The sequence below is a fragment of the Salvelinus fontinalis genome, chromosome 16 (assembly GCF_029448725.1).
Source record: "Salvelinus fontinalis isolate EN_2023a chromosome 16, ASM2944872v1, whole genome shotgun sequence".
In the NCBI taxonomy this organism is placed as follows: Eukaryota; Metazoa; Chordata; class Actinopteri; order Salmoniformes; family Salmonidae; genus Salvelinus; species Salvelinus fontinalis.
In genome coordinates, this window is record NC_074680.1 from 8,443,891 (window position 1) to 8,471,198 (window position 27,308).

The following is a 27,308-nucleotide window of genomic DNA, read 5'->3' on the forward strand; positions in this document are numbered from 1 at the left end:
AAATAATCAACCGCCACACACACACACACACACACACACACACACACACACACACACACACACACACACACACACACACACACACACACACACACACACACACACACACACACACACACACACACACACACACACACACACACACACACAAAACACACACACACACACACACACACACACACACACACACACACACGCACACACACACACACACAGTGTCTTCCTTCCTCCTTCTCCAGGAACTGGTCGATGAGTCAGAGTGCCAGCTGAGCATGCCGAGCTCAAAGCTGACCAGGCCTCACTCTACTCCTGGGGTCCCGTAGGGAGGATGCAGAGGGAGTGTGATTGTGTGTGTGTGTGTGTGTGTGTGTGTGTGTGTGTGTGTGTGTGTGTGTGTGTGTGTGTGTGTGTGTGTGTGTGTGTGTGTGTGTGTGTGTGTGTGTGTGTGTGTGTGTGTGTGTGTGTGAGGGTGAGGGTGAGGGTGAGTGCAACAAGGGGGTGAGTGAGGAGGAGGAAGTGCACTCTGCCTGCAAATTTTTGGGGGCAGGTTGTGCAATTAAAGTAGATTAATATAATCAGATTTTACTTAAAGGCTGATGTGTTTCTTAACACCACGACCAACAAATCTTTTAATGACACACTAAATCAGCTCAATCTAATAATGTAGCAATCAATCCCCAGATGATGAGCTGTGTCTGTTTTGGAACTACCTCAGAGTAACAACTGCAACACGTCTCGGATACCAGGGACTGAGAGCAAAGAAGCGTCGGGAGATATTTCATTAAGACAACAGTTCAATTAACAGCTCAATTAGCCAAGGTAATTAGGGGCTCTGTTGGAACAAAAACCTGCACACACTCAGTGCCTTCTAGTGCAGGACCAGGGTAGCTAAACCCCGCTGCAGGCCACATAATCCTACTTAATCGATGGACAGAAATGTTTGGCCCAAACTGCCTGGAAGGAGAGAGGACTGGAGCAAGACATCCTATTTCTAGCTCAATCTGAGCTTCCACTACACTGATTTCAAAAAGGCTAATTCAAGTTAATGTAGCTTTGGGTCTTCGGAAGAGAATTGAGATAACCTCAGCTTTGAGAGGCACTGTGTAACCTGTCGTTCTGCCCCTGAACAAGACAGTTAACCCACTGTTCCTAGGCCGTCATTGTAAATAAGAATTTGTTATTAACTGACTTGTCTAGTTAAATAAAGGTTCAAATACATTTTTGAAATTTAAATAATTTTTTAAAATTCAAATAATTTTTTACAAATTTAAATAAACTTCAAAAATTTAAAACCTATGTTTTGAGAGGCGCACACACACACACACACACACACACACACACACACACACACACACACACACACACACACACACACACACACACACACACACACACACACACACACACACACACACACACACACACACACACACACACACACACACACACACACAATCACAGACTTAAATACACAAATGTATTTTAACCCAACTCTGTGTTAAACATTCACAAAAGGCCTTTGTTTCAGTTGAATATGTACCTTGCAGTTTGCCAGGTGAGGCTTAGCCCTTGTGGGGGGGATCTGATGTTTAGGCCCCCAAGAGTGTATAGTCGTCTGGCAGAGATCAACCCCCTGAGCCCCTACTCAGTCAATTAGGATCCACCCAACAGCAGATATGGGGCCCAATTAGCTGGCTTGCATTATAGGACCCTCTCTCTCCCCTCCGTGGGGCATTGGAGCCATTAGAGGTATGGACACACACCTGATGACACGTCCGTCATAGGCTTGATGCTGTCTGAGTGTGTTTGTGCGTGTGTGAGTGTGTGGAGTTGGAATGACCTCCGGTGAGTGTGAGACATCCCCACCTGCCCCTGTGCTGCCCTCCCTGGGGTAAGAGAGTGAGTGAGTAGGCCTGGTCCTGCTCCACAGACCTGTTCTGTAATAAGAGGAGACAGTGCAGGCTGCAGCAAGACCAGAGCTCCTGTTCTATATGAGATGACCTCGCATATGAACCCACCTCATTATGAGGAGAAATATCATACATTCTCTCCAAATAGCTATGGGAATCATTTTTGCAGGGCCAATAAGAGAACATACTAGAAATGGTATTTTCAGTGGTGACTGTCACCAGTATAGAGGTACTGTTTGACACATACGGACTACACAGTATCATTTCAAACCCAAAACCCCAACTTGATGCCTTGTTTTCGGTGGCATCCGAACCCAGGTTTTGGTTTGTATAAATCTTGTGACAGACAGGATGACTGGCTGTTCGTCAGCGGCAGTTGAAGTGAGGAGAGCTATTTGTTGCCACATCCAGCAACCCCACTTCCCTGTATGCTGTGTTACTTCATCTCTCCCCAACAGCTGTGCCTCCTGACCACTATCTGGCAACCGCAGCCTCCGTATGGCATGTGATTCGCACATAGAACTGCATAGGGAGCATCGCAGTGGCCTGCCGCCCCGGCTTCCTGTCCCAGGCCCTCTGCGCCTGGCGTCGCAGCAGCACATCCTACAGTTAATCTGTGGCCACCCCCTGTCCCCCTTCTCCTCCTCTCCTTCCCCCTCCCTGACCGACCGACTGAACTACCGGCTTCCTGCCAGCTGCTACTGGTCATACATGAGACACTCCACAGCTCTCTCACTGCCTTTATCTCGCTCGATACCTTTGGGTCGTTCAACCAATTCAGTCCCCTTTGAGAAGTGTAACTTGGTCAATTTCTTTGGTTAATTTCACCTAATTTTAGCTTTCATAAAGAGCACATGTTTAACTTCCTAATAACACGTTTTCCCATCTTCTTGAGGTTAAATTAAAAAGTGCCTATTAAGTGCCTAATAAAGTAACAGGGTTGACTGTAACAGGGTTGACTGTAACAGGGTTGACCATAAGAGGGTTAATCTCAAATCAGACATAAATCCCCTTGTGACAGGGGGAGTGGAAACTTGTTGTTTGCAAAAAATAGTATTAATTGAATGCAAGCTTCAATTATAACGAGAGTTCCGTTCACGTAACAGAGTTGACCGTAATATGAGGGACAGGGTTCATTTTACTTTAAAATGAATCACTAGTGACATGAAATACATAATAATCTCCAGAAATAACTGTCAAAGTAACAAAATAACTAGGGCTTTACAATGATGGTGAAACTTGGAGAAATGTTGGGGTTAAAGCTGCAATATGTAACTTTTTTGGCGACCCGACCAATTTCACATAGACATAGATCTGTCATTCTCATCGAAAGCATGTCTAACAAGCAGTAGATCTGTTCTATGTGTGCTATTTGTGTGTTTCCCATTCTTAAGTTTCATATTTGCGTCTCTTGCTTTCTGTTTTGTAACTGCTGAAAATACAATATTTGTAACTCCCAAAAATACAATATTTTGGGTTATTTAAAATATATTTCACAGCAATTTAGATGGTACAATGATTCTCTACACTATACATTGCTTGTTTTATCACATAAACTGAAACTATTACAATTTTAGCAACCATGTAATGGCAGAGCGATTTCTACATAGTGCATCTTTAAAGGGTACTTCATTTAATATGACAGGCTTTTAAAATTCAATATTGTTGCACAGTTTCTACTTAAAAAATCATAGGTACGCAAAAGGCACACTTTTGGTGGAACGATCCCTTTAACTCTCCCACTGCCCTTTAACTCTCTCACTGCCCTTTAACTCTCCCACTGCCCTTTAACTCTCCCACTGCCCTTTAACTCTCTCACTGCCCTTTAACTCTCCCACTGCCCTTTAACTCTCCCACTGCCCTTTAACTCTCCCACTGCCCTTTAACTCTCTCACTGCCCTTTAACTCTCCCACTGCCCTTTAACTCTCCCACTGCCCTTTAACTCTCCCACAGCCCTTTAACTCTCTCACTGCCCTTTAACTCTCCCACTGCCCTTTAACTCTCCCACTGCCCTTTAACTCTCCCACTGCCCTTTAACTCTCCCACTGCCCTTTAACTCTCCCACTGCCCTTTAACTCTCTCACTGCCCTTTAACTCTCTCACTGCCCTTTAACTCTCCCACTGCCCTTTAACTCTCCCACTGCCCTTTAACTCTCCCACTGCCCTTTAACTCTCCCACTGCCCTTTAACTCTCCCACTGCCCTTTAACTCTCTCACTGCACTTTATCTCTCTCACTGCCCTTTAACTCTCTCACTGCCCTTTAACTCTCCCACTGCCCTTTAACTCTCCCACTGCCCTTTAACTCTCTCACTGCCCTTTAACTCTCTCACTTCCCTTTACCTCTCCCACTGCCCTTTAACTCTCCCACTGCCCTTTAACTCTCCCACTGCCCTTTAACTCTCTCACTGCCCTTTAACTCTCTCACTGCCCTTTAACTCTCCCACTGCCCTTTAACTCTCTCACTGCCCTTTAACTCTCCCACTGCCCTTTAACTCTCCCACTGCCCTTTAACTCTCTCACTGCCCTTTAACTCTCTCACTGCCCTTTAACTCTCCCACTGCCCTTTAACTCTCTCACTGCCCTTTAACTCTCTCACTGCCCTTTAACTCTCCCACTGCCCTTTAACTCTCCCACTGCCCTTTAACTCTCTCACTGCCCTTTAACTCTCTCACTGCCCTTTAACTCTCTCATTGCCCTTTAACTCTCTCACTGCCCTTTAACTCTCCCACTGCCCTTTAACTCTCTCACTGCCCTTTAACTCTCTCACTGCCCTTTAACACTCCCACTGCCCTTTAACTCTCCCACTGCCCTTTAACTCTCCCACTGCCCTTTAACTCTCTCACTGCCCTTTAACTCTCTCACTGCCCTTTAACTCTCTCACTGCCCTTTAACTCTCTCACTGCCCTTTAACTCTCTCACTGCCCTTTAACTCTCTCACTGCCCTTTAACTCTCCCACTGACGTTTAACTCTCCCACTGCCCTTTAACTCTCTCACTGCCCTTTAACTCTCCCACTGCCCTTTAACTCTCTCACTGACGTTTAACTCTTCCACTGCCCTTTAACTCTCTCACTGCCCTTTAACTCTCTCACTGCCCTTTAACTCTCCCACTGCCCTTTAACTCTCTCACTGCCCTTTAACTCTCCCACTGCCCTTTAACTCTCTCACTTCCCTTTAACTCTCTCACTGACGTTTAACTCTCCCACTGCTAGGCATTGATAGAGCATGGGAGATCTTTGACTTTCTCTCTGCTTGTTATATTTGGACCATTGAATATGTTCCATTTTTTTTCACCACTGCACTGCGAAAAGAGACTATATTATGTGAACTTGGGTTGTAGTCACAAACAAAGCCACGGTGATTATGTGAACAGAGCTATTTACAGAAAAGGAAAATCAGAGGGATAGGAGGCCGAAGGGAAATTGGGCGAGTTGAGGTCTGGATCAAAGTGTCCAAGAAACAGTGCGTAAAATGGCTGACGCTATGACATCGTGTTTTTCTCTCTATTACCACCACAGATAAGGGTTCATTTTGAACTTCATGATAGTGTTCACTCACACAGAGCAAATAGCAGAGACATTGTTCAGAGAGAGAGAGCAGAGTAGCATCATTGTGAGATGCTGAGTCATAGTGAATGGAGAAGTCAGACTCGGTCAGGGTCACGCAGCTTAGCATCCAACACTACAAGCAACCTTGTGTCATCTCACAACACAGTGCATGTACTGAAAGCTACGCCAGGTGACACACAGCGAAACAGTGATTAAACACTGAGACTTGTTTTACAAGACACAGGAAATGGATTTATTTGAACTGAATACAAGATCTGATACATCAAAGAATGGTTGAATGATTCAAATGGTAATTTTCCAATTCTACAGCAACCTGCTACATATGCAAGTGTGGCTCTATGAGTGTTTGAAGATCAGCTGTATGTGCTAGATGCTTCACATATTTGCTCTGATCTTACCTTCACCTCTTTTGGGGTTTTGTCTGTGTATGTGTGTGTGTGTGTGTGTGTGTGCTTGAGTGTGTATGAACATGAGTGAACAGTGGGCTTGAAGAGACTGATACGAGGAGCCGTGGCTTACCAGAAATAGGTCAGCCTTCACGCCCTGGGGCTGCCTCCACAGTTTTCATGTTAATCGCCAATACACTCTCGCTCTCTCTTTCTTCCTTTGGTCTTTCCTCTCAATTAACGCCATTCCACTCTGCTTCTTTCCAACAGCCCTCTGCTGTCCCAACATACACTCTCTATATGAAACATTAATGATGACAATACTAAGTGGATCCATATCAGGGGTTTTGTTTGAAGAGAAAGTGCAGACTGGGGAGAATTCCTGCAGTGGTTCCTATAATTGGCCTGCAGTCATTCCTATGGCCTTCTGCTCTTTGAATAATGCATGGGCCCTTTTTTAATGAAGCCTCTTTTTGTTGTTTTACTTCTGTAGGCTGTAGGTTGAAATTAGCATAGTCCTGTGTCTGCATCTTAATAAGGGGACGGGTAATAAGGACCGGCCATACTCAGAGCTAGCCTTGAGGAAATTAGGAAAATGTATGCTAAGGTTAACTTCAGCTGGTGGTCTATCTCAACCAGCATAGGCCTACTTAAGTATGTATAAAGAATTGGTCTCCTGGGTGAGGAATATTGGTCCAAATGATTTTCTTAAGCTCAGTGGGTACAGTAGTCAACTGTACTGTATCCATTCGGGCAGTGTAGAGGACGCCTCCTCTATGGCACAAAAAGGACCCCTGGGACACGTGAGTCAGCAGTGTTGGAAATCTGGGCTTTAGAAGTCTGTCTGCTACTCCTCTGCTCATTCTGGGATGTACTTTTAGATTCTCCCTTTTTAAGATACAGCATATTTCTCTTAAAATCCAATCTACTGTAAAAATACAAAGATTACCTCACCTGATGGAGTTTCCATGTCATATATATATAATGTCATTTATAAGCTTGAGCTCCTTCATTCATTTCTGTTACTGAAGGCGTTTACTGTTTTGAACTGAACTAACACATGCTCTTCAAGCATATCTTCAGAGGTCACAAAAATCATTGCGTGTGAGAATATTTAGCAGTCGTAGCCCACTGTAAGCTTCTCAACACTGATACCCACCCACCCAGACAGGAGCAGGAGCCTGGACTGCCCAGACAGAATGGAATCTAGAGTCTTTAAAAGTCTGTCCTCAAGTGGGGGGCAGAACATTCCTTAGTCATCAAACTGTACAGAATGGTCACTAATCCTACTGGAGAATACAGTCCCTTTCATCTGGAGAGGGAAGGCTCACTAAAGCGCTGATCCGCGTCTAGAACAGGACACTTTGGAGAGGGGGACCAGGGTGGCTGAGACCTGGAAGGGCTGAGAGAGGGGGGCCAGGGTGGCTGAGACCTGGAAGGGCTGAGAGAGGGGGATCAGGGTGGCTGAGACCTGGATGGGCTGAGAGAGGGGGACCAGGATGGATGAGACCTGGAAGGGCTGAGAGAGGGGGACCAGGGTGGCTGAGACCTGGAAGGGCTGAGAGAGGGGGATCAGGGTGGCTGAGACCTGGAAGGGCTGAGAGAGGGGGACCAGGGTGGCTGAGACCTGGAAGGGCTGAGAGAGGGGGACCAGGGTGGATGAGACCTGGAAGGGCTGAGAGAGGGGGGCCAGGGTGGCTGAGACCTGGAAGGGCTGAGAGAGGGGGACCAGGGTGGCTGAGACCTGGAAGGGCTGAGAGAGGGGGACCAGGGTGGCTGAGTCCTGGAAGGGCTGAGAGAGGGGGACCAGGGTGGCTGAGTCCTGGAAGGGCTGAGAGAGGGGGACCAGGGTGGCTGAGACCTGGAAGGGCTGAGAGGGGGGGACCAGGGTGGATGAGACCTGGAAGGGCTGAGAGAGGGGGACCAGGGTGGCTGAGACCTGGAAGGGCTGAGAGAGGGGGACCAGGGTGGCTGAGACCTGGAAGGGCTGAGCGAGGGGGACCAGGGTGGCTGAGTCCTGGAAGGGCTGAGAGAGGGGGACCAGGATGGATGAGACCTGGAAGGGCTGAGAGAGGGGGACCAGGGTGGCTGAGACCTGGAAGGGCTGAGAGAGGGGGATCAGGGTGGCTGAGACCTGGAAGGGCTGAGAGAGGGGGACCAGGGTGGCTGAGACCTGGAAGGGCTGAGAGAGGGGGACCAGGGTGGATGAGACCTGGAAGGGCTGAGAGAGGGGGGCCAGGGTGGCTGAGACCTGGAAGGGCTGAGAGAGGGGGACCAGGGTGGCTGAGACCTGGAAGGGCTGAGAGAGGGGGACCAGGGTGGCTGAGTCCTGGAAGGGCTGAGAGAGGGGGACCAGGGTGGCTGAGTCCTGGAAGGGCTGAGAGAGGGGGACCAGGGTGGCTGAGACCTGGAAGGGCTGAGAGGGGGGGACCAGGGTGGATGAGACCTGGAAGGGCTGAGAGAGGGGGACCAGGGTGGCTGAGACCTGGAAGGGCTGAGAGAGGGGGACCAGGGTGGCCGAGACCTGGAAGGGCTGAGCGAGGGGGACCAGGGTGGCTGAGTCCTGGAAGGGCTGAGAGAGGGGGACCAGGGTGGCTGAGTCCTGGAAGGGCTGAGAGAGGGGGACCAGGGTGGCTGAGACCTGGGAGGGCTGGTGGTCATGTGATAGGGCTCTGGCGCCAGGTTGAAGGTGTCTGGATTTTGAGTAGGCGACCTGGCATTCCTGGGCCCGTATTCACTAAGTATCTCCGAGGTGGAGTGCTGGTCTAGGACCTGTTTAGATTATAATGAGTATGATTATATGAGCGGCTGGGACCTAATCATAGATCAGCACTCCTACTTTAAGATGCTTTGTGAATTGACTAGGGTTTGAGTAGGCTTTGTGGTAGGATCACAGCACAGGTGGCAGAGCATGGCGGTAGAGCATGGCGGTAGAGCATGGCGGTAGAGCATGGTGCTCACAACGCCAAGGGTCGTGGTTTTTATTTCCGCTAAGGCCTCCCATATAGGTAAAATGTATCCACGCATGACTGTAAGTTGCTTTTGGATGAAAGCGTCTGCTAAATGGCATACAGTATATTACAGCAGAGAATACATAGGGGACGGAGGGTGGTCGGGGAAACCATGAATAGTTACAGCTGGTACAGATGCCTCCTATGTCTCATATGTGGAGAGTTGTGATTTATAGCTTGGAAATACAGACAGGGGATATGCTTTTAAAAAGAGGATATTTCCCCCACCTCCCATAGCAGTGTTGCATTGTGAATGTGTCGCTGCATTTCTATATGAAGTATCTATTTTAAGACATCAGGACGAGAGTAATGATACAGTAGGATGATACAGTAGGATGATTCAAATGGTAGAGTGTCAAGTTCCTTGTTTCTTCCCAAACAGTTTAGTCCAGGCTGCATCACAACCGGCCGTGATTGGGAGTCCCATAGGGCGGCCCAGCGTCATCCGGGTTAGGGTTTGGCCGGTGTAGGCCGTCATTGTAAATACGAATTTGTTATTAACTGACTTGCCTAGTTAAATAAAGGTTAAATAAAAAATAAAATAAAAAAATAGAATATTAACCTCTATATAGACTTTTCGTCAATTAAGAAATGACGTGCTCACTTTAAGCTCACTGAATCAGAACGTCCGATCTTCGGAGGATGGCAGATACAAGCAGCTCATTCTGGCAGCCACTGCCATACCTGTCAATTCTCACATTCTGTGCTGTCTACCAGGTTCACAGAACTCTCATTTCCTATTTTGGCTTGAGACACAAGCTGGCATGGGAACAGAATAGGAAGTGAAGTTGCAAGATGTTCCCTCTGTGGGATTTCAGAGGTGCTGTTTTTTTTGGGGACTGTCAAAGTGACTGACATCCTATAATGGGCCAAAGTTATGAGAGAGTTGTTTCAGATGACTGCCTTTCCCGTCTGATTGTGCTCTCATGAAGATTTGAGTAATGACTTTCTGTTGACGTTTTACTAATTTACACTTGATGAAATACTTGATGAAAACAGTGGCAAAAATGACTGAACTGGTCTTGATACGATTTGTTCCATGAAAATATGAAACTCCAGATCGATTCTTTAAATCACAATAAATCATACAGTTATTTTTATTTTATAAATATATTGCATTTACAGAAATAAGTTACACAATGATAATATTAAGCTTTGGCCCTTTTGTCCGTTGCATTTAGTCATTGTCGTTAAAAGAATGCTCAAACTGGCAGTCTTGAACAGGTCAAATAAAATGAACAAAACAACATTGATGACCGAAAGTGATTCATTGTCATTTCTACTGTTGAGGCTACACTGTTCCTAATAGTTCCTAGAAATGTGTGTTCCTAGTAGTTATACAGCTGTCATCAAGTTCATTGAAGGTATTCTGGGAGTAAGGAAATCGCAGGACAGGTGCCAACATACTGGGTTTGCACCACTTTGGCTTATGTTGCACTGAATAGTGTGTGAATCTTAAGATCTGAAGAAGTCTCTGTTGACTTGTAATAACTTAATTGAACATTTACAGGTTTTGGATGCACTCTTTAGGATAAACAAGAACTGTGAACATGGTGATCTGTGTTATGAACAAAATCGACATTGTTTTTGCCTTTTCAAGAGCATCTATTTTTAATGTGCCCTCCTCATCATGGAAAGAACTCCGCAAATCATCAATGAAGTTGAATTCCCCCCAAATGTTAAATTAACTATGTGAAGGCAGCTGCTCTTTGAGCAGGAAATACTTTTGTTGCGCTGTGAAAACAATGAATAATTCTCTTTGCGCCGCATATGTGGGCGTCGAATCGGGGCGAGCGAGAGATGGCAAGAGTATTATCTGTGGCGCAGATCAAACAGTAGCCAGGTTTTAATGAACACAGAGAATAGAAAGGAGGCAGGCACAAAGCGGGACGTGGGAATGTTTGTTTGTGTAGAAGACCTGTGAAAGACGGGAGCATGTGTAAGAGAGGCCCCTTAACCAGGCGGTGGGGAGGTGTGTGTGTGTGTGTGTGTGTGCGCTTCAGTCGGGAAACTTGGGTTCCCTGCTCTGCCTCTGGTTGTGTGTTATGTTCAGCTCTGAGATGACATCTGTGTGAGTGATTTTAACATTGTTCCCATTGCATTGTATACAACCTGGTTCTCCATGAGGAGAATTTTCAAGGCAGCGGTGCAGATGCTTTGGAGCTGTCATTGTCGCCAGACACAAGGGCATGTGGGCGTGAACAATGCAAATCCTTAGGATTCTCCCGAGAAGCACAAGACCTAAGTGCCTGTGCACGACGCATAAAGGCCTCCACATGAATGTGAATGTGGGCCTGAGGTGGAATGCAGGGGAAGTAAGTTAACCCTTGTGTAGTCTTAACATTCTGTACACTCCCATTGTCCTAAGGGTAAAACATGACCCACCTTCATTAAACCCACAAATAAAGCAGCTTAATTGAATTTTAAACCCCAAATCTATTTTTGCATGAAGAAACAAACTGTGAATATCTGGGTTTTCCCTGTTCACAATGCAGAAAGACTGCATTTAGTCAGTTGACACCACTCGTTTTTATTACAACACACCTCTCATAATTGTTTTCTTTACTAAAGTAGAGGTTTATTATTGCTAAAGGTACTGCATAGGTGTAAACATACATTTTGTAGCACAATAGCCTACGTGCAGAAAGTAATTTTGAATGCATTTTATTGAAGGGTAACAATACCAGTCTTGAACTTTTTTGGCACCATAATGATATATTCTTACATACTGTACAATGAGGAATTCAACTACAAAATACTAGTCTTCTCCCATTTTTTAACCATTGCTCTCACCCACAAGGTGTATAAACAACAACAATAAATAAGATAATAGATAAAAAACAAAAACGTGAAGAACATAAATCAATCATCTATAACTAGCACATGTAGGACAGTATGCAAGTGTGTGTTTATTGACTTTGCAGATGTGTTTCTCACATGTGCAGCACATATTCTTTTTTTTACAGTCCTTCTTTGGGCTGCAGAATTGGCATCCCCTCCTTTTGCCTGCCCCAGCTGCAGCCTCAGGTGGATCAGGACAAGATTCAGCCCCCGAAACAGCTTTCACAAGCGCTGCAGAGGCTGCTGTGCGGGGGAGGCGCTCCCTTCTTTGAATGTGTGGGGTTACAAGTGCCTTTTCCAGCTGCTCCAGGAACACCCTCTTGTTCCGCTTATCAGTCATCCAGGTAGGGCTGATCTTGCTCCATATCACGAAGGCATTGTATGAGGACACATCAATGATGTTATGGCCAGTGGGCAGTCATCCTCCTGCAGCTGTAAGTTCCAATCACCTTGTCCAGGTTGTCCATGCCTCCTTTGTTGTGGTTGTAGTCCAGGATGATGGCTGGCTTCCTGTCCTCACAATCACTGATCTCAGATGTTTTGTGCAGTGTGCTCTGGAGGACCACATTCTTGTTCTTCTTTGGAAGGTAAGAAACTAGAGTGGTGGTGGGGATGAAGGCAAACATTGATGAGACGACCTCTGTCCCCCTTGTTGCGGGGAGTGCAGGGGGGAGTTCAGGCTTGTTCTTTCTAACTGGGCAAACCATGGTGATCTTCCTCTTCAGGAGCTGCTGGCTGAGTTCATAAGAGGTGAAGAAATTGTCACACGTGACATTGTGCTCCCTCAGTCCATCTGTCACATCAAGCACAACCTGCGTCCCCTCGTTCTTCTCCGGGCCTCCATTGGTCGACTTCTCTGTGTAGACTTGCAACTTCCAAGCATAGCTGGATTGTGCGTCACAGGCAGAGGTGGGACCAAGTCATTGTTTTACAAGTCACAACTAAGTCTCAAGTCTTAGCACTCAAGTCCCAAGTCAAGACAGGCAAGTCCGAGTCAAGTCTCAAGTCAAGACCATCAAGTATCAAGTCAAGTCTCAAGTCTTTAACTTTGAGTTTCGAGTCCTAAACAAGTCATAATTTCACCTTTATTTAACCAGGTAGGCTAGTTGAGAACAAGTTCTCATTTACAACTGCGACCTGGCCAAGATAAAGCAACGCAGTTTAACACATACAACAACACAGTTACACATGGAATTAACAAACATACAGTCAATAATACAGTAGTAAAGGTCTATATACAGTGTGTGCAAATGAGGTAAGATAAGGGAGGTAAGGCAATAAATAGGCCATGGTGGTGAAGTAATTACAATATACCAATAAAACACTGGAGTGATAGATGTGCAGGAGATGAATGTGTTCTTCACCAAATGTAATACCATTTCATATGTTTAACAAGAGTTATAGTTAGTATATTACATTTACGCAAATCATGAATGCTTTTAAAAATATCTATATATTTATTACTTTCCAAATACACATTATGTTTCCATGGAAATACATGGGTAGCCATGAGAAAGACACACCCTTCCCTCCCAATAGTGATCGACTATCGCCATGGAGCGTAATCGGGCGATGTAGGCTTGTACACAATCGCCCAACCTTGTTTTAGGAACGTCAGGCAGGATTTGCCTAGGAACTGCCTAGCCAGTTGTAGCTCAATCTTGGGTGCAATGATCACGTTCCTGCACTGACTGACTGTGTGGAGGCTCATTGATTTAACTTTACGCTAGCCTACATGATACACTAGTAAAGTAATAAAATATATAGCTGTCGGCAATATTAGCCACGAGTTATCGTTCTTTGTGCAGCTTCAAATGTCGAATAAAGTTGGAAATTGTTGCGCCTCCGTCTGTAATTTTCTTCCCGCATGTTTTTCAATTTGCAATCCGTTTTTTGTTGATACAGCGTTGTCTTTATATCTGAAAATAATAATTTGGTGTATCATCTTTCCAAGAGCTCCATCTGAATTCACCAGTCGACGTTCCTCTGCACTGCCACACACAACTTTTTCTCAGCTGGCACAATTTTATTGGCTGCTGTCCGATTCAAACTGTTATCCATTAAATGAAGAGTTGATTCGCTGCACACTTTTTTTATTTAAATGGCATCATTTTTTATATTTGGGCTTGGGGAGGGTATCAAGTCAGGTCGAGTCATAAGGCTCAAGTCCAAGTCAAGTCACAAGTCATTGGTGTTAAAGTCAAAGTCGAGTCTAAGTCATCGTATTTGTGACTCGAGTCTGACTCAAGTCCAAGTCATGTGACTCGAGTCCACACCTCTGGTCACAGGCCACCCATATCTTGATGCCATACTTTGCTGTATTGCTGGGCATATTCTGCCCAAAAGGACAGCGACCTTTTGACAAAAGAGATTAATATCAGTAATTAGTATCAGTATCACAGAAAACAATCACATAAATCAATGATATTACAGCAATATATAATAAAATGAACTGTGAAAATCACTTACATTACAGATATGAAAATAAAAATGTACCTCTGAATGGAACCAGTTGCTCATCCACTGTTACTTCAGGCCCAGGGTTGTAGAGGTATGGCAGACGCTCCACCCACTTCTCCCAGACCTCTCTTATGGCCGCCAGTTTGTCTCTCGCATGTCTTGCAGGTCTTGACTCACAGTAATCAAATCATAGCGTTCTTGAGAAAGTGTGAAAGACGTTCAGTGGCATTGTGGCACAGAAAATCACACTTCCACTCTCTGCAGCCCTATATAGGCACGCAGGTCAATCTCATCCATCCTTTTCCAGTTGTCTCCATATTTACGGAAACCCTCCAAATTTGTCATCTCCAGGATGATTTTTTTCGATGGCTGGTGTGATGAACATGTAGAATATTGATGCGATGTCCTGGGTAACTGCATGTCTTGTGGGCCCTGGGGTCATCCTTATGACATTTTGTGCTGCCATCCTGCCCTGGTTGTCATGTGGTGACAAGGACCATGTTATTTTGCTGTTCTTTGACATAAATGTCTCTCTTTCAGCTTGGGGGATTTCTTCTTCATCTGAAGATTATGCATCGTGGCCTGGGTTGTATTCTTCCCCATCTTCTTCTTCAGATATCACCTCTTCTAGATCATTGTTCTCTTGTTCCTCCTGGACAAAATCAGATCTACAACCTGGTGGGCCCTGAAACGTGCACTCATGGCTTCAGCAAAGAGAGAACTGGAGGGACTGTCATCTGCAGCACCTTTATAGCCTCTGACTGCATTCCCCATAGGTAAACAATGCTTTCAATAAATGTTTATTTTGTCTGAAATAGTTTTTATTTTGTCTGTGAAGTCATGTGTGGGGTCGTGGAGGGGAGATGCTGCACATGCTCAAGAACGTTTCTCTGTGTGTGTGTGTGTGTGTGTGTGTGTGTGTGTGTGTGTGTGTGTGTGTGTGTGTGTGTGTGTGTGTGTGTGTGTGTGTGTGTGTGTGTGTGTGTGTGTGTGTGTGTGTGTGTGTGTGTGTGTGTGTGTGTGTGTGTGTGTGTGTCTTTGTGGTTTTTGTGGTGTGTACGTGATTTTATAACTACCGGGTCAAAAAGGACCCTAAGACGATCTTTGTACCCTGGTGATGTACATCTTTCATGGAAATATGAACAAATGTGATTTTTCACCAGGAAAAATCATCAAATTTCAAGTTGAAAAAATATAATTTAGGGGTTTTTCTCTGCTGTTAAACATAGTGGCAGTTCATTTTTCACCCTTAAGACAACACAAGGGTTAAGTTCATTTTGTAGTAGGAGCCCAAAGTTTCCACTTTAGCCTCTTGATTTGACCACAACCTGCATCCTAATTTCCATGGCACATCCTCTCTCTCTCTTCAATCCGTACAAGATTCTAACTTCTACTCTACTCTCTTCTCACCCACCCCACTCTCTAACATTTCATCTCCCCTCTCCCTTCACCCACATTGCACCCATTCTCACCTCAGCTGTGGTGCCAGGGAAGTGTCCTGTATAAGGTTACAAAGGGAAGGAATATTACTGGAAACTTTCAATGTGTACGAGTAAACTGACAGAATTTTGGTAACTTTCAAGGTTTTTATGTCATTTATCACAAGACATCTATTGGCCCTTTTGGGTAATTCAGATAATCAGGTGTCTGTAATAATCTCTGGCCCTCTGTGCGGCCCTATCACATGTAAAATATGTAACATAATGAACTAACACGATGAAAAAAAGTTCAATGACAAAGATTGCCATAGATTACCTGTTAATTACCAAAATGACAGAAGATTCCAATAACTTTGGTAAATTACCGGTAGCTTTGCAACCCTAGTCCGGTAACACTTTCAAACGCCCCTGTTCCACTGCAGGGCATTCACCTGAACAGATGAGCAAGAAGGGATGATGACTGAGAGTGACACATAAGAATCTTCTGCAGTACAATGGGTTCCTAATGAAGTCTAGACCAAAATAAAATTAGCTAGGATGGAGAGGTTTATTATTTCCAAGGAGCCAGGAGGAGCTGCAGCCAGTCACTCAGTCAGTCTATGAGAGAATGATTCAGTGTGTGTTTACCGTGATTCGGTTTGGGAGAGGAAGGAATTCAATAAAGATGATGAAGAAGCCTTGCTTGTACCTCATAGGTTGCACCGTGTGGTGGTTTAGATTCAGAGGAGCGCGAACACAGCGCTGGGAGAGAGAAGTGATTACTGTCGTTAATTTTCACAGGAAATGTTGCGTCTCGTTGACATTTTAGTAATGATTTTAGCAGCTGGGAACAATAAAACTGTAACATTGCACAATTATTGGCCTGCCTCACAGCATTGAGTAAAAGCAATAAGGCAGTAACACACATTACCCTCCTCCTTCTCACCTCCCTCCAATCCCCTTTAAAGTTGCACCAGCGAAGGAAGAAAAACCAAATGAGATTGAGCATTTAACAAGCTCAGGCTGCTCACACGTGATTATTTGGGAGGAGACTGTTCTTTGGCTTCAGTATTGTATTGGCCTAATGTGATTTTGTCTCCTCTGGGTTGTGTGTGGAGGTCAGGGAGAGTTAGTGTGGCAGTTTGAACAGTCCATAAGACAAACCACAGTAATGTCTCATCAGCAGCTGCATCACTACTGTACAGCACATGAGATCTAGTGGGAAGGGGAGAGAGATGATCGGAGGAGGGAGGGGGAGGAGGGGATGAGAGGAGGGAGAGCGAGCAAGTGTGAGAGAGAGACAGGGAGAGAGAGAGTGGAGGGTAGTTGGAAGAGGAAAAGATCAAGAGAGCTGAGGGAGAGAGAGAGAGAAGGAAGGAGGTAGAAGAGGGAGAGAGAAAGTGAAAAAGAGAGAGACTCCAACATGTTACAAGCACATAATCCCAAAGCGATGCCTCCCCGCAACAGATACAACGCGAACCCGGCTCCACAAATGGGCTTAGCCCCCGCAGTTCAAACTTTATCTCCCTTAGTTCTAGTTTTATGTCCCTATATGAAAATAGCTAAAAAGTTACAATGATTGATTGACAGGTCGGCACCAAAAGAAATCTGCATCTGTGTCAGCACAATGGACAGGGCGCGGTGCGTTGTGTGTAGGGGGGCTATGGAAACTCACTGGGTAGTTAGACATGACTCCTTTAGGTTTCCATCCAAATCTGAAAAAAAAGCGCTTCTCATCTCTGTTGTAGGCTAAGTGAATAACGTGATACGCCTCTGCCTGTAATATTTTATTTAGAAGGGCGGGGTTAGGGCTGTGGCGTTCATGAAATTTTGTCAGCCGGTGATTGTCATGCAAATAAATGTCGGTCTCACAGTAATTGACTGTTAATGAACATGAACACATTTAGCATCTCTGGGCTTAAACACAGAGCCTACAGGCCACTGATGCAGACCTTATGAACATCTACATTTTCAAAAGTCAATAAATCCATTTAAAGGGAAACTTCACAATTTTTCAATAATTTCCAGCACCACCCCAACATCAACATATGTGAAAATTGAGATTTTCACATAGACAGAGGAAGTTAAGTGTTACTAATGACATCCTCGGTGTGCATTGTGTGATTTCGACCAATTGTGAGTTGGCATTGCCTACTAATTGTCTACTATTTGGTTGATGATGTCATTGGAAACAATTATCTTTATCTTTTTTACTACAAAACATAGAAGTGCGCCATTTTCACAAATGTCGATGTTGGGGTGGTGCTGGAGATGATAAATATGAAGTTGAAATATGGTGAAATGTCCCTTTAATATAGTCTACACCAGGGGTATTCAACTCTTACCCTATGAGGTTCGGAGCCTGCTGTTTTTTTTGTGTTCTACCTGATCATTAATTACACCAACTAAATCAGTCCCTGATTTGAGGGCAACAATGAAAAATCACAGTGGAACTGGCTTCGAGGTCCAGAGTTGAGTTTGAAGGGCCTACACCATCACAACAAATCCATTATTTATTTTAGGCAGGTCTAAAAAAAAACTTATGATATGATTTAAATGTAGCCTATTTCAGAAGAACAAAATAGCATATTCTGAGTCATAATTTTGTTAGGCCCTGATCTGGCTATGCCATATGGCTGTGGGCTACTCTAGTTCATTTAGCAGACAAGATTAGCTTATAATTCCCGCTGCATTATTTTATACTATTGTATAGTAAGAAGAATACAATTCAACATAGCTGAATAAAATAGAAAGGATATCTTTCCCAAACGATTTTCAAGGGGGCGCTCACTATTCTGTGTTGAGCGGTTAACAAAGAAACAGGTCCTTTTATATGCTTCATTTAGAGATATATATGCAACTTTAGTTGTGATACAAATGTTAGGCAATATGTTTTCATTTCTAATACATTCTAAGCTGCATGATGCGACACCAGTGACGATTTGAAAAAAGTCACATGAAAGTCAAGCGCTCTGGGCTGTTTCTTGTGCAGGCTGCACACACTTCATCAGTCTCTCATTCACAATTTGACAAGCACTTTATATTCTTACCAATCAGATTATTCTCAATTTATCCTGGTGTTTGCATATAGCCTACTAATATATGTGTGGAATTATTTTTAATAAAATAAGTTAGCCTAGAATCCTACCCTAGCTGCAGGTCATTTATTTGTCAAGATAGCTGTGCATGGCTGCATCTCACTGTAGTAGGCTGTAGGTTATGTTTTGGATCTCCATTCCCCTTTTGTTTACTGCATTTGTTTACTATTAATGTGACTAGCCTAAATATACTATAAATTGTGTCATGCCTTTATTGTAATAGCTGATTTGCCCTATCTATCTTGTAGCCTATATTCATTACCAAAACGGCCTAGCTGTAGGGCGCTGTCCATTGTGCTGATACAGTGCCACAGTGATAGGCTGCAGATGTCAAAAGCACTCGCATTTGAACTTTATTTTTATTGTGGCATGGTGTGATTATGTAAGCAGAGTTTAATATAATTTCAATGCAAGAATCCCGGAAAATATTGCCCCCTCGCCAATTTCAACTGCCCCCTTAGTCACTTTATCCTGGTGCCGGGTCTGATACAATGAGACTTGTAAATGTCAGATTGTTGTTGACCTTTCTCTCTTTACGTGACAACAGAGCTGCCTGTCTCTGTGTATCAAGTGTGTGCAGTTGCATTTGAGTCTATGTGTGTGTGTGAGAGAGATACGACCATTGGAATATTAATGATTGATTAGTTCTGTTGTGCCTGCGCATAAATATCATGGGCGCAACAGTACTCAGCACTGAAGGGCATTAATATCCTTCTCCCCTCACTTGTCGTGTGTTTCCTGTCTAATAAATTCAATTTTATTCTGGGAAGAAATCAGTAGGAAGTAGATCCGGACGTGTCCCTCTCCTGTTGTTCACACTCACGACAACGTAGTCCTGAAACTTGTACTGGGAGTGACCATTCAACCGTTGCAGTGATACATTGAAACTGCAGAGGAGTAACTCACTAGTAGTGGGGCTAAGTTTGATGTAATGCTGGTCGTTGCTGTTGAGTATTTTTGACAGGGTTGTGTGTGCTTTCGAATTCTGACATCCATTTTCAAGAGCTGAATAAAAATAAAAAAAGACTTCCGCCAACGACAAGATTTTGTGGAGAGGAAACCACTTTTACCATCCTCTAGTCTACCTGTAGTGCTCTTCCTGTCTGGGGAAAGTTTTCAAGAACAATCACAAACTAAATAAGGGCTATTTCTTTGCTGACGGAAAGAGAATGAAAAAATGATAGGAAGTAGAAGAGCACCTTCTGTGAAACTCGTGCACTATAGTTCCGGAAGCTTCGAATCTAGATATAGCTGGTGAAAACCCACCTTCCGGGACACTTTTGCGGCCTAGCTGAGGGCTCTCTCTCTCTCTCTCTCTCTCTCTCTCTCTCTCTCTCTCTCTCTCTCTCTCTCTCTCTTTAAGGGGCTTTATTGGCAAGTGAAATAGACAACGCACAAACGTGAAATGAACAGTAAAAATGACACAAAAAAGTTCCCCCAAAAAGTTGTCTCTCTTGTTTCACTTCACACACCCACAACACTGGCCCCACAGACAGTTGCGGTAAACTTTAAATAGTAGGTCACCTAAATATTATGCATGCACTTTTGCTCGCTACACTCCTCAACCCCCCCCCCCCCCTCTCTGTCTCTCTCTCTCTCTCTCATCAGAAGGTGATCTAGAGATAGGATGCTCGTGGTGGATGGTTGCTGATGATGTCAGACGTTCATAGAGGGTTATCTGAGGTTTGGATTGGTTTTCGTGAGTCATGCTCGGGTGCTTCTGGGATCATGTGCCAATGATGGGAAAGATATGTCAGTTTGGGTTAGTGGGAGGTTAGGGGAAGTTATGAAATTAGGTGACGTTGACTCATAAAGTCATTAAGATACTACTTAATTGAGTTGTTAAAGTTTTCTTTCTCTATTAAAAGGAGTAATACGCCAGTTACTACCTTAATAAAAGACAATGTTATCTGAACTGATACAAGTATTATGTGTCATTTAAAGTTATCACAACTGACATTTGCAAGACATTGTTCAAACGCTTTGAAATCTCTTTCATGGTTTACTGGAACTTTAAAGAATTCACAAGCAACTCCAAGGCATTACAATTCAAATTCAGTTCGACGCTCATTTTATTCTGTGCACTCGCGTTTGGATCTTATCAACTTTTATCAAAGTTAAGCATATGCGCAAACGGTGCTTCTCGTGGATGTCTCGTGGAGTATACCAGTCTGACAGTGAGAGTAATTCAATGCCATGAGAAACCACATGCCATTGACATTCCCTGGTCTGTTTGAATCATTGTGCTTAGCGATTGAACCATCAGCTTTATGAAACACAGACGTTAAGTAGCCGAAAGACCGTTGAATGACATCTATATAGACATGAACACCTGTGTTAGTGTATTGCCAATCAACCTACAGAACTCAGTGCTTCCTTGCTTTAGTTGGGTCATTTAAACCATGTCATTATATACGAGACAAAAATATGAATGCAACTGGTAAAGTGTTGGTCCCATGTTTCAGGAGCTGAAATAACAGATCCCAGGCATATTCTATACACACAAAAAGCTGATTTCTCTCAAATGTTGTGCACAAATTGGTTTACATCCCTGTTAGTGAGCATTTCTCCTTTGCCAAGATAATCCATCCACCTGACAGATGTGGCATATCAAGAAGCTGATTAAACAGCATGATCATTACACAGGTGCACCTTGTGCTGGGGACAATAAAAGGCCATTCTAAAATGTGCAGTTTTGTCACACAACACAATGCCACAGAGGTCTCAAGTTTTGAGCGAGGGTGACATTGGCATGTTGACCGCAGGAATGTCCACCATAGAATTGAATGTTCAATTCTCTACCATAAGCTGCCTCCAACTTCGTTTTAGAGAATTTGGCAGTACATCTAACTGGACTCACAACCGCAGACCACATGTAACCACACCAGCCCAGGACCTCCACATGTGGCTTCTTCACCTCGTCTGAGACCAGCCAATGGAACAATACAGATACACCTGTAGCTCAGAGCCTATTCAGGTAGTGGAGAGGTGATACAAAGCTGTACAAAGTCAGGTTTCTGCCCCAGCACTACACAGCTGACTCAAATAATCAAAGCTTGATGAAGAGTTGGTTATTTGAATCAGCGTTGGTCATTTGAATCAGCTGTGTAGTGCTAGGGCAAAAACAAAAATGTGCACCAGGGGGATTCTGATACTCTAGCTATAGGGTTGGGAGAACGAATGAAGAAAAAGGAGGAGGAAGTAAAATGGAAGCAAGTGGCTGGAAGTTGATCAGTACAGTACTTTTCTTTCTTACACCTGTTGTATTACTTCCCTCTCATCCTTCTACTACTTCCCTTCCCCTCATCCTCCACCTTCATCCTCCTCTTCTCTCCTCTTTCCTACTCCTCCACAACTGTTCCCCGCTCTTTCCGGGCGGCCGCAGGTTTCCAAACAAACTTGCCGAAACATGTTGCCTGCTCATCTGTCCCCGCAGGCCCCCTGCCGCTCGCCAAATCTGCTGTGCCACAATGTAAGCAGGTGGCGCCGCGTTCCACCGAAAGAACGGGCAGAGCGTGTGGGCGTCAGGCAGACAGACGACACCAATCCCAAAGTCCCCGCTGACCTCCAAAACCTTGGCTACGCTCGCCAAACATTTAGTGAAAAGTTCTGGTTTTGTGAGCTCTGTCTTTCTCTTTCAGTCTCTCTCTCATCAGTCTCTCTCTCATCAGTCTCTCTCTCATCTGTGTCTCTCTCTCTCTCTGTGTTACGGATCTCCTCTTCGTCGGATGAGGAGTAGCAAGGATCGGACCAATGTGCAGCGTGGTAGGTGTTCATCATTTTATTAAACTGAACTGAACACTACAATACAAAGTAAACAAAAAAAAGAACAACCGAAACAGTTCCGTCTGGAAACTAATAATAAGACAGAAAACAATCACCCACAGCACACAATGAAAAACAGGGTACCTAAATATGGCTCCCAATCAGAGACAACGATAGACAGCTGCCTCTGATTGGGAACCACACCAGGCCAAACACATAGAAATACAACAACATAGAAAAAGAACATAGACTGCCCACCCCAACTCACGCCCTGGCCAAACCAAAATAGAGACACAAAAAAGGAACTACGGTCAGGACACTCTGACCGTTTGTTTCACTCTTAACTCTCTTTCTTCCTCTGTCTCTATTCCTGTCTCTTGTTCTCTGTTTGTCCCTCTCCGTCTTTCTCTCCCTCTGTTTTCCTCTGTTTACTTTGCAGGGTGTTTTGCTCAGTGGCGTGAAACTGGTAGCAGGCCTCAGGCCAGGCGGTTGCAGTCACATGTTAATGAATGGAACAGGAGTGGGCGCATCTGATGCGGCTGGCGATTCTGTCAACTGATTCTCATCTGTTGTGTGTGTGTGTGTGTGTGTGTGTGTGTGTGTGTGTGTGTGTGTGTGTGTGTGTGTGTGTGTGTGTGTGTGTGTGTGTGTGTGTGTGTGTGTGTGTGTGTGTGTGTGTGTGTCTCTGTGTAAGTGTGTTTGTGCACGCGTGAGTGTGTGTGTGACAACAGGTGCAGAGCAGCTCTGTGCGCATTGACACGCTGCAGCCTGTGCTGTGCCAACACAGGTGATTTCCATTCAGTGAAGCTGCACCCACACGTTGGCCGTTTCCACACATCGGGCTTGTGAAATCTGTTTCTTGCGGTTTTGTGACAGTTTGATTATACAGCCAATGTCTCCGCTAAAGTTAGTGATAACTTCAACCCTCAACGGGTTTGTCCTTTGATTGATAAATCATGTCTGGGGGAGCTAACAGTGGAAACATCCGATCACAGACACATGATATGGAAACACCTGCCACATACACCCCGTAGTCAAACGTCTTTCTAGCGAACACAGCGACCCGACGGAACGTGTTTGCTCACACTGACAACATCCTGAGTACCGGAGTAGTCAAACGGCCTCAAGCACCAGTAACATTTACTCATGACTACTACCTGTCATGAGCTCCCTAAGCAATTTAACACCTCAAACAAAAGCTAGTTTGAGTCCTAATCCTTGTTCTGACGCCACCGGCACACCAGAGCCAAGCGCCAACCCATCAACCACATTTCAGCACATTGTTCTCCGACGTATATGGGCGAAGAACAAATGAGACGGGAGACCAGAAACGTGATTTTCCTCGGAGAGAGATGGTTTTTGCAGCGTAGTCTGAGTCCAAAAATAACAAAGAAAAGAAAGGAATAAATGAGTGTGTTTTGAACACTAGCAGGGTTTGGCAGCCCTGTCGGGACAGAATGGAGGAGGGGAGTTGGAGTTGGAGAGAGAGAGAGCATGGCATCCACACATCTGTCCACACAGCACGGGGTTCCAGAGACACCCACCACAGAAGCGGGCTTAACCTTCTCTTCCCCCGCCACCTGTTCATTAGCATGTGCCCCCCCCCCCCCCCGAGCCACCGCCATTTTGCACTCCTCCTTTCTCTCACTCTCTCTCTCTCGCTTCCTCGTTCACTCATTCTCTCTGTTCACTGATTCATCTTTCCATCTCTCTTTCTCTTTCTCTCTCGCTCTCTCGCCCTCTCTCCCACCCTCCATCCCTCTCTTTCTCTCCATCCCTCTCTCTCTCTGGATGATGGCGAGCCTTTGGGACCGTCGTTGTCAGCCCAACCGTAATCTACCATCTGATTGAGCTTCCATTGACCGTGGAGGCTTGTAGCACAGGGAGCCAAGGCCAACTTTGTTGGAGGGGAGAAAAAAAGAGGCTTGATGAATTGTCTGTGAAAGTGTATCTCTCTTCCCACATCCCTACCCCCTGGTGACTCTCGCCTTGTATCAGTCCCATTTTTCCACCACATGGTTTGTAATTTGAGCGCTATTGCTCGTGGCATCAGTCATACTTGGCCCATTTTAATCTCTATGCAGTATCATAAAAAAGAGAAAATGACAAGATTTATCATATTGAGGTACGCCAGAGAATATCCTTGAACATCCAATTTAGAAATAGCTAGATTAGACTTGGTAGATCAAAACCTTACAAGGTCACGGCACGACAGTGTAGTAAACAAAAGCCACAAAACAATTAGCCATATTGTTGCACGTTTCTTTGAGACACTATATCAATGGATGCAAACACACAAACAAATAACCACAGACTCATTTTGCACAAAATCTTCTCTCAAATCAACATGGGATAATTCTTTTTCAGAACTTACATTAACACAAATTAAACCAATACTCTACACTGTTTTCATTTTGAACAATATATATTTTTTTAAACAAACTTTGATGTATTTATATAGTGCAAATTGTTCCAATCTGTCCTCTTAATCCAACACTTTTCATCCTCCAGAAATGGCTTGCTGACTTGCGTTCTGCACTCTTGGATCCTGCACACATTCCTTTTGACTCTTTAATTGCTTTTGCACAGTGCCCAGATGATGATAAAGACGAGTTGGTGACAACATCTCAATTTCTCTCCCCACTGAACACTTCCCATTTCAATTATGCTCACCGTTTTTTTTTCTCTCTCTCCCTGTTCTCACTCTGAGGTTGCTAATATAAAATTTCATTTCCTGTAAGCCCGCCAATTTCAGTATCTGATGGCGTTTCACTCGGTTATCCATGCATGGTGTTATCACACAGACTGAGACAGGTCCTCATAACCCTTGGAGGGAAGGGCTGCAGGGCCCATAGGCCAGGTATTACATACCAAATATGCAGGAGTACTCTAGACCAGGGTTTCCCAAACTCGGTTCTGCCCCCCCCCAGAACCCTGCTCTAGACATCTTGGTAGCTTAGATACGATGCCAGCAAAACTGGCTAGGCCATAGAAATATAATCTATAGAAAGGGCTTGGAACCTCTAACCCTGACAATTTGTCTAGTAAACTCATTGGTACACTCACAATGGCTGACTTGGTATTGTGAGGAATCTATTAGATTTTACTAGATCCTATTTCTACGGGCTAGACTTCCTTGACACGATGATCAGTGAGTATAGTGTTCAAAGGGACTGATGTGAGACGTTATCAATTTCTTTGAGAGGCAGTAAACAATTCATATTGTCTTGCCTTTCGGTGTAAATCAGGTCTAACTGTAGTGTAGGAAACACATGCTTAATATGGTGAGAAGGTTGAAGAGGCATTTGGTTTGACCTGAAAGGCCTGTTAGAGCTGGACAGAAATCATGTGCTGGACAGAAATCATGTCCCTTAGTAGTTTGCTGACTTGTTGAACACAAACCAGAGGCCTATCTGAAAATGTGATATGGTATGTAACACAAGACTTCTCAAAAAAGGAATTTAGGAGTAACTTTTACCACACGGAGAAAGGTTTTCATAGATCTGGCATGACATCATTTGAGTGTACTTTCCTGAGCTCTCCCAAACAAAAATAAAATCATTTTCAAGGAGGCCCTTTAGGAAACAGAACAACTGTGTGGGGGTTAAATCAACATCTTTCAGTGGATATTGCAATATTACAAAGAAAGCTATTAAACACACATCCCACATCACCAACGTCTGATATCATCACTTTTATTACTCCCCCGAGCTCAATGTAATATTTCCTGCTCGAATTGCTTTCGGTTCAAAAACCATATCTAGACTCCAATATGCAAGTAAACAGTCTAATTCTAGGTGGTACCTCCATAATCTTTTCGACAATAAAGAAACAAACCAAATAGCAATTATTATGTGGACGCACAACAATAAACATGCAAACCAATCAGAAACACTACACAGCCGTCCCAGATAAGACCTTTTACATGATGTTATTGTAAAAGGTTCCCATAGTTAAAAGTGTTCAAAGGTCTCACTCGCAAACATTAGGGCTCATAAAACGAAGCTCTTCACAGTCAAGTGTATAGATGTTGTCGATGTGAACTATGGCTACTGGTTATTCATTTTCTTCAAAGTTCCTTGCTGGTCGGATTTTTTATCTTGTCCGTTTTCTCTCTCTCGATTATTGCCTTTTGATGTGGTAACTATGTACATGTTGAACTGTGTTTCACACGGTCAGACTTACTCCTCACAACAAGTCTTACATGCTATGACTGACCTCGTTTGAAGTCGGGTGCTTCTCATCATGGCGTTTACGTGTGAAGCCAGGTTCCGTGTTGTTATCATAAAAGGGCGTTACACTCCACAATCAGTGTTCATCAAATGTTTTCAGACCTCCAAAAGTATTCTAATGTTAATATGTTGATTGTAGATCAAGCTACATGCTTTACATTTCATTGATTCGACAAGACAAACACCACAAATCTAGAAAACGCATGGTGCTTATCTTTCCCGTCGGATTGCGGCGGCGTATAGCTGGAACGACAAACCAGATGGTCTGGCACTTAGATTCAGCTTGACATTACACCACCTTTGAGGTGAGAAAACATTGGACAACATTGGATTTTGGAGTGTAACGTCCCTTTAAGTGAAGCCTCTCCTAAACGCTCACCACAGTAGCAAAAGTCTGTCATTTATGAGTGAACATGCATGTGTTAGGACAACTATATCACGGAAAAGCCAGAGTGGCTGAGTTCAAGTGCAGTTCAGTATCAGAAAGAAGCCGACCCTGATGGTGCTCGGTAAATATGCTGCGAGAATGACTTTATCTTCACAGTTTATGTTGGGTGGGAGAGATAACGGTCCAGTGTGCACTCTAAACGATCGACAAAGCCTTTCATATAGGGCCTT